The sequence below is a fragment of the Dermochelys coriacea genome, chromosome 3 (assembly GCF_009764565.3).
Source record: "Dermochelys coriacea isolate rDerCor1 chromosome 3, rDerCor1.pri.v4, whole genome shotgun sequence".
Classification (NCBI taxonomy): Eukaryota; Metazoa; Chordata; order Testudines; family Dermochelyidae; genus Dermochelys; species Dermochelys coriacea.
The window spans coordinates 96,679,739-96,688,530 of record NC_050070.1 but is presented as its reverse complement, the minus strand read 5'-3'; the positions used below and the strand labels follow the sequence as shown (position 1 = coordinate 96,688,530).

The 8,792-nt window shown below is 41.3% G+C and overlaps 1 protein-coding gene across 1 annotated transcript in view; it reads right to left on the bottom strand.

Annotated features, from left to right (window-relative positions):
* Nucleotides 1-8,792, bottom strand: part of RNF217 (ring finger protein 217) — a 99,994-nt gene that overhangs the window by 69,342 nt on the left and 21,860 nt on the right.

Genomic DNA, 8,792 nt, shown 5'->3' with positions numbered 1-8,792 from the left:
CATGTGAAAGCACCTCTAAACTCTGAGTCTCCACTGACCAAGGACAACACCAGTGAATGTTAATGAGGCTGTTAAGAATCCTGGAGACACAACACAGTTCATGCAAACAAACATGGCCGTGGCATCATACTTTCTATTTAAGCAAGAGATACCACACATTACAAACTGGAGGCCAATGTTAAGTGCATTGTCACTTGTTCATCCTGAAATTGAACACTGGTTCCGAACAAGACCCGCAAATGCTCTCACTATCTTTCTGCAAGAAACTCAACTGACTGGCTAGACGCATGTGGTGCAACAGTGAAAGACTCAACAGTTGAAAAAGTGAAGAACTCTCTCACCACATTCAAAAAATTTGCATACATGGCTGATGAATGCACCAATGCAAATGGTCATCAAGTATTAAGTCATTGTGTATGTTATCTTGATGTCAGGGGTAGGCCAGTAGAGGCATTTCTAGATGTTCAAGTTATGGAAGACAGATTGGCTGTATCTGTGACAACCCACATCTTAGAAGAGTTAAATACTTGTCAATGCGACCCCAAATGGATGGCTGCTTGTGCATTTGATGGAGCTGCAAACTTCTCTGTAAGACATGGTGGATCACAAGCTTTGCTCAGAGAAAAGTGTAACCCTAATCTCTCCTATACACACTACAGAGGCCATCTACTCCAACTAGCGCTAATACGAGCTGCAGACTCTTCCAAAAGACATTTAAAAAGCTATAAATTTAATGTCTTTATTATATTCTTTTTTCAGCAAGAGTCCAAAAAGACTGACTATCTTAGAAAATATGGAAGGTACACTAGGACTGAAGTTCAAATTAGTCCAACCTGGGAAAACCCTCTGGCTTTCTCATGAGCGATCCTTGGCTGTTGTCTAAAACTACTCCAGCCATTATTACTGACTATGGAAAGTATCTACCAAGATGGGATGGATCTAAGTAGTGAGGGTGATGGATTACTTTTGCTGCTACATTCAGAGAAGACTATTGCCATTCTCTCTCTTGTAAGCCTACTGTTGAAACCACTTGGGTTATTAAACAATGCCATCCAGGCATCTGTTACAACAGTAGATCTTTGTCCAGCAATAGAAGCTACATTTGGATCAATCAGAGAGCTATCCATTGAAAAAGTTCTGGAAGAAGCAGACTTCAGTCCAGAAGTTGACTAATGGCATTTATATTGAATCCTTAAGTGAAGGGAACAAGAAGTGTTTGTTAAGACAACTGAAAAAGTACACACATTTGATTCTTAAAAATCTACAATAGCAACTTCCAGATTCTACTCAACCTCTATGTAGCTTTACAGATCCCTGTCTTATAAAACACCAACAGTTGAGTGGAGTGAGGCACTACCAGCAATGGGGCTGCCATGTGCTCAGGACAGAATAGAGAATTTGAACACAGAGTGAAATATCATACGATGAATGAATGAAGATTTGACTTCAACTTCTTTTTTATCACCACTAGTGGTTCGAACTGATCTTTATGCTATGTTTCGTAGGCTGAAAGAAGTAGGAATTCATCTCTTGCTACTCCCAGTCACAACAGCTACAATTGAGCGTTCTTTTTCATCACTGAATAGAATTCTGTGTTTTGAAAGAAGTGCCTTCTGTCTGATCATGTGAATGAACTAATGAGCATATCAATTGAAGGAATGGAAGTACCAGACACACGAAAAGCCACCAAAGATGAACGCATTGCATTCAAGAAATTCATTAACAGAGGTGTGCAAAATTATAACAAGAAACCAAGAAGGATGTAGATGTAGTGCTTCATAGAAGTCTTGAGTAGCCAACTTTAATGTGTGTGATGATTTAAAATCTAATAAAATGGTCATGAAACATTTTTCAGTTTTTACTATAGTGCCATACAGCCCACCTTCACCCTCACGGTCTCACCCCTCATTGGCCCTGACCCCTCCCCCCCGTAAATTTGAACGGTCCCCCTAATTTCAATTCCTGGGGAAAACACTGAATCCAGGAAATATTAATAGGCTGCTGAAAGTCCGGTTGGTGGTGCAGCAAGGCTAAGGCAGGTTCCCTACGTGCCTGGCTCCGTGTCACTCCCAGAAGCAGCCGGCACATCTGGGTCCTAGGTGTAGGGGCAGCCATGGGGGCTCCATGCACTTTCCCCACCCTGAGCACCAACTCTGTAGCTTCTATTGGCTGGGAACCCCAGCAAATGGGAGCTATGGGTGCAGCACCTGCAGGCAGGGGCAGCATATGGAGTCACTGGCCACCCCTGAGCCTAGGAGCCAGAGGAACATCCCAATCGCTTCTAGGAGTCACCTGAAATAAGCGCCGCCTGGAGCCAGCACCCTGAGGCCCCCCCCACATGCCAACCCCCTGCCCCAGCCCTGAGCCCCCTCCCACACTCAAGCTCCATCCCGGACCTCTCCTGCCCCCAAATCCCTCATCCTAACCCCACCCCAGAGCCCACACCCGCTCCAGCACTCCAACCCTCTGCCCCAGCCCAGTGAAAGTGAGTGAGGGTGGGGGACAGCGAGTGGGGGGGGGAATTGATTGAGCGAGGGGCAGGGCCTCAGAGAAGGGGCAGGGCAAGGGTGTTCGGTTTGTGTGATTACAAAGTTAGCAACCCTAGCTGTGGGCTTCTTTCCCAATGAAGTGTTTGCAACATAGAAGTCACCACTAGCAATAAACGGGCATCCTCACACTGAATGGACATGGGATTGAACTGAAACAATCTGTCCAGGGTGCGATTTCAGAACCCCTGTGCAGGTTCTGTGTGCCTGTGCTTTACTTGTTCTGTGGGTGAAGGGATAACTTTGGGCTCCAGGGGAGTTGCTGCTCTGGCACCACAGCGTGACAATCATCCTCTCTCTCTCTCTCTCTGAAGGAAGAGAAAGATGTTGAGGATTCTGGCTATGACATTGTGACTATCTCCCAGGAGGTGTTTTTTTAAAGTGTGACTTCTAACAATAAATGATGGCTGCCCAGTTTGTAAAGGAGCTTTATTGTTAATGTCTGATTCAACACACAAATGATGCTACAATTGGGTATCCATCCATTTAGTATTAAGTAGATGGTCTGACAAGCAGCTAATTAGCAAGCCAGCTGCTAAATACAAAGCATTTCTGAAGCACTCCAGTGCTACCACTTAAATGGAGAATTTCTTACTTTTACTAGTGTTTTTGTTCTTCAGGCCCAGGAACCAAGCTGCACATTTCAGTGATGCCACACTCCACAGCCTAACTGTTCAGCATGTTTGTATTGTAGGCAGGATTAAAGATAAGAAAAGTGTCGGTTAAGTTTTGGTGTAATTCCAAGGAACAGCTGGCTAACTTTCCCCAAAATATTTCAGTGGGCTCTAGCTGTAGTGTGTAACCATGGTTATCTGTAAAAGGGTTGAATGGGAAACCAAATTGTGAGTAGGCTTTCCCCAAAACTTCTAAGACCATCTTTGCTCATTACAATTTCCATGCTTTCTGAGGCTACCAACTGTGTTGGCTGCTGTGTGGTTAGGCATCTGTCCCACCACAGGGCCTGGCCACTGCTGCCATCGTTGTGCATCTTCTGCTATTGGAACGACCGCGGCTGCATTCCTACATCACCCACCAGTGCTGCTAAGAGTATAGTATGTATGATTTTATTTACTCTTAAATCACCCTTCACACATATTGGGTGAGTACAGTGATCAGACAGTATCAAATAATATTTTAGTTTGAGAAGGCTACTAACAATAGGGACAAAGCATGACCCAGAAGTAGAGATTTTTAAAACATCAAAAGGTCTACAAGCATGACTATACTTTGCTTCCTCCCCTTCTCCTCCCTCCCATCCCCCTTCCAGTTAAGCTCTGGAATAGGGTTCCAAAGGAGGTTGTAGAATTCCTATCATTGGACGTTTTTTAAGAACAGATGGGACAAACATGTCAGGGATGGTCTAGATTTATTCAGTCCTGCCTCAGCACAGGGAGCTGGATTTGATTTCTCAAGGTCCCTTGCAGCCCTACATTTCTATGATACTAAACCAATATGTATATAGTACACTACCAATAATCAATTCATATACCATACTGAATTACTGAGCAGCTCCACATCCTTTAGAAGCCCTAAATTAACATTTAACTCTTCCATGTTTAAAAATTCTTTATTAACACTACAAATTTGATTTTTAACTATGACAAGACTGAAATCTATCTGCATAGTACTTCTATGATGGTCTTTTGAGGAACACTTTGTGTGGTGTGTGTGTGGTGTGTGTGTGTGTGTAATGACCCAGTCTCTATTCAAGCCCAAGTTAGAATCATAGAATATCAGGATTGGAAGGGACCTCAGGAGGTCATCTAGTTCAACCCCCTCCTCAAAGCAGGAAATAGACTAAATCCCAACTAAATCATCATAAACTAGAATTAATTTGCAAACTAGATACCATTAACTTGGGCTTGAATAGAGACTGGGAGTGGCTGGGTCATTACACAAATTGAATCTATTTCCCCCTGTTAAGTATCCTCACACCTTCTTGTCCACTGTCTGAAATAGGCCATCTTGATTATCACTACAAAGTTTTTTTTCCTCCTGCTGATAACAACTCATCTTAATTAAATTAGCCTCTTAGAGTTGGTGTGGCAACTTCCACCTTTTCATGTTCTCTGTATGTGTATCTATCTATCTATCTATCTATCTTCTTACTATATGTTTCCATTCTATGCATTTGATGAAGTGGGGCTGTAGCCCACAAAAGTTTCTGCTCAAATAAATTTGTTAGTCTCTAAGGTGCCACAAGTACTCCTGTTCTTTTTATTTGCAGTGTTACTGTTTCTTTAATCAGGTCTCCACACTGAACGATACTGTTCTAGTAAAAAGTAGTAGTATTTTCTTCTTTGAATCTAAAGCAGCCTGAAGCACAGATATAGGTTAAGAGGCCTGTTTTTATTATGAGCAGCCAGACTTCCTCTTGAAGAAAGTTTGACAAGCTAAATGCAACACTTCACTGAGTCACTTCAAGCTTAATACAGAGAAAGAAATTTCAACACATCCATAACAAGGAAATAGAATGAGGGTTTACAAATTACCATTACTGATGGTGGCATTGGTTCAGGAATGATTAGATGAGATGAGATTACACATTTTGAGGATGTTTTACGAACAGTGGCCTTGTCATGCTTTTAAACAGTAAATTGGGCAGTACTTTGCTATTCTGTAGCTAGAATAAGCTATTACTGAAATTTTGCAAAAGTGGAGAAATGCAGGTCTTTTTATCTCCATCTGTGACCAGTGTTTTGTTCTCGATAGCCTTTTGTAGCAAACACCAACAATTCACCCACAAGCAATACTTCAAGTCTGCCCAACTCAAAAGATCATTGGCATGTAGCATATTTGAAACTGGCAAGATGGATAACACACTTAGGCCCAAATGAAGTTCAAGATGCCCATATCAAACCTTTCAGTAGGTCTCAGATTATACCAGTTCGGCTCCCATTCTAATCACAGTGAACCTTATTTGTGAGAAGACAGCTTTGCTCCTCCAAGACTGTCTGAAAGGCCAGAGACCTTTCAAAATCGGCACAAAACAGGGACAGTAAAAAAGTGAACTACATCCGGTCCCAAAGCCAAAGTGATCCAACTATTTGTAGTTTTATTAACGAACTCCCAAGGGAGTACTTTCTTGTCTTCAGATGGTGAGATGTAGTTATGACTTGGGAAGCTGGAAAGCAGAGGTGAAAAACTGTTAGCGAGAATGTTGTGAAAGTGAAAGAAACAAAAAAAATTCCCTCAGGCCTCCACAGGATCTGATTATATGAAGGGGGCCTGAATACTCTCTGGCACACAAATTAAATTCTGCAGAAAAATCCTGATTTCTGTGATATAGTGCTATTTTGAGTCACAATGAAATTTCTGCAGTAGATTCAGATAAATTCAAGATTTTATTAATGAGTTTATTTTTATTTTCACATTAAAACAAACAACAAAAATTATGGATTTTCTCCCCATATGCACTGCCTCCAGATTTTCATTGTTTAGTATGCTGCAAGATTTTGAATTAATGCATAAAATCTGGGGCTTTTGGCAACTTGGAATGGGCCATAGATGTCTTGGGTTTTTTTTTTTTTTTTTACACCACAAGGCTAGTTAAGATTTTTGGTACTTGAGAAAGTATGCATCTCCTCCTTCAGAAGCAGAGACCACACTCACCTGATTTCTTTCCAGGGGAGGTGAAGGAAAAACCATGGGAAGTGGGCAAAGTTTTTGACTCCTTTCCCTGCCCTAGCAACTCTGGTCAACAGCCAGATGTCCTATGGTGGCCCCCTCTAGTTCTCCAGCACTACAGCTAACCAGTGATGGATAAAAACATTAGCTTGACAGTCTGCCAATACTACCAGCAGTGAAGTAAGTTAACAAGACCTTTAAAATTGCATGAGTGAATTCAGACTAACATCTTATTAGGGTGAACAGGAACAAGTCATACTACTCTAAAAGCTTCCTTTCATGCTGTCTGCATAGTAAAGCACACTATATCATTCACATTTAGGCAGTTATCTTCACAGCCATAAAGAGCTAAAACCAATGTTAAAAGAATAAATAAAAGCTTAAATGTGGCAGCCAAATCCTGCTTCTAGGGTGACATTCTATAGCCAATTTTCAAAACAGAGGAAATCATGGGACTCCGAAAAAAAATATTATATATCACACACACACACCCAGTCTACTTCTGGGTCACTCAATTAGTAAATGACAAACATTACAAACCACAGATTACTTTTTAAACCCACAAGCCATTCCCTGCCAAGCAACATTAAGCAGCCCCAGGGAAAATTTAAGAGCATTTTATGGATCATTTAGATTTAATGGAACATTTATTAAAACCAAATTGATCCTTTGTTGTATTCTGGTGCATAGTGTACCCTAATTATAAATTTATATTTATTAATAAAATCTCTGGAGTCTACTTTCACCCCACTGAAATGCATTTTATAGAAGTGTACTAAACATGCAAGTATGCTAAATACTACCACCGACAGCAGAAGAAAAAAGTATGTGCTGTATAATTCCACTCTAGCTGGGGAACAAAATAGTCCTACTGTTATAAGTCAACTGGAACTTTCACAGACTTTCACACATACGTATTATATTTAGCCTTTGTTTCAAGTTTTGCATATTGAACTATGGGATACATGCGGGAAATTGTAATCTAATCTAAAAGATTACGCCTATAATAGCCACGCCACTTATCTTGCTTCCAGTCATATCACTTGCTTTGTACATTGAAGCCCAGATCTTGCAAACAAACAGTTACACCAATGGTACACACTAGAACAGTTCCACTTACTTTTCATTTGCAAGATTGGGGCCTTAGTCAAAAAGCAGGTCACCAAACATGGATATCATTCTTAGTAATTTGTATTAATTGCTACATGTACTCCTTAAAATCAGGTCAGATTACCATAGTTTATATGTACTTTTAAATTTTAGATAATAAAGTCTTAAATATGCTCTAATGTTTGTGTGGGGGTGGGGAGAGGGGGGATGCTTTTCAAAAGTTACACGAGTTAAAGAAACAGATTTTCTAAGACTCTACCCCATATAAGAGTATAAGGGCTTCCCCCTCACTACACACTGCATTCACTTACATTAAGTGTGTAAAAATAAATAATATTCTAGAGATGCTGGGCCAGATTCTCTGGTCTGGAAGAATTGAACTTTAAGCAATCTTTACACTCTCTTCTTCCTTGGACCAGCCAGCTGTGCAAGTTACAGCATTCTCCAAAAGTTGGCTTTTATGTCCAGGAGCTAAGGATCCCATTTCAGAAGCTAAGGATCAGCCTGACATGTGCATGCACACAATAGAAGGGAACAGAAAGCTGACATCACCAGCTGCACTGGAGAGGAGCAAAGGCACTGCTACAGCAGATTACACCCTGTGGTTGATTCGCTTACATAGGGGGAATCTTTAGGTAATCTGTGAAGATGACCTTCTGACTGCTCAGGACAACCAGAGCAGGAGACTACTTTGTGAGACATGACATACTACATAATCTATCACACACACCACACACCCCCCCCTTGTTAGAATGCTAAAGTTACAAAGTCAAGCACTCAAAAGTTAGGGAATGCCATAATTAACATTGCTTGTTAACATAGCTCCCTTGCGTGTACACATAATGATGCAGTCTCTAATTATATCAGATTTTTCCACAGGATCCCTGCCTTATTCAGTGCTCAGGATGGACCTGCTCTTGGGATTGCTCAGGGCTGTGTAATAAGAGACTCGTCTGTAGGATCCCTGCCTCATTGCTGCCCAATTGGGAAGATGTGCAATGAATGAGGCAGGGAACTCCAAGAAGGGAAAGAACAGTCTCATGGTCATGGCACCTGAAGATTGGCCTGGAGGACTGGGAACTCTGAAGTAGAAGCAGGAATAGAATCCATATGATGCTAGTCAATTCACTTAAACCAAATTTTTCACCGGTGGTCACTAACTGACGTTCTCATTTTATGGAAGCTCAACTTGAGCACTCGCAGCTGCAACTGAAGTAACTGGGAGCTGTGCTATATGATGCTAAGTATTCTAAAAAACACATCAGACCCTGGGACATCTCAAATTGGGCACTCAAGATTAGCTGACAGTTTTGACCTCTCTCTTCCTCGGTTCCCCCATTCACAGATCTGGAAAAGCCACCACCTCAGAGGAATATTGTGAAAATAAATTCACTAATGTTCATTAAGTACTCATATACTATAGTAATAAGTGCCATGGAGGAAGTTAATTTTGTCTTCAGAGCTGAGTTTGAATAGCATGCAGTAATAAGCACGGAGCCACACAGTGAA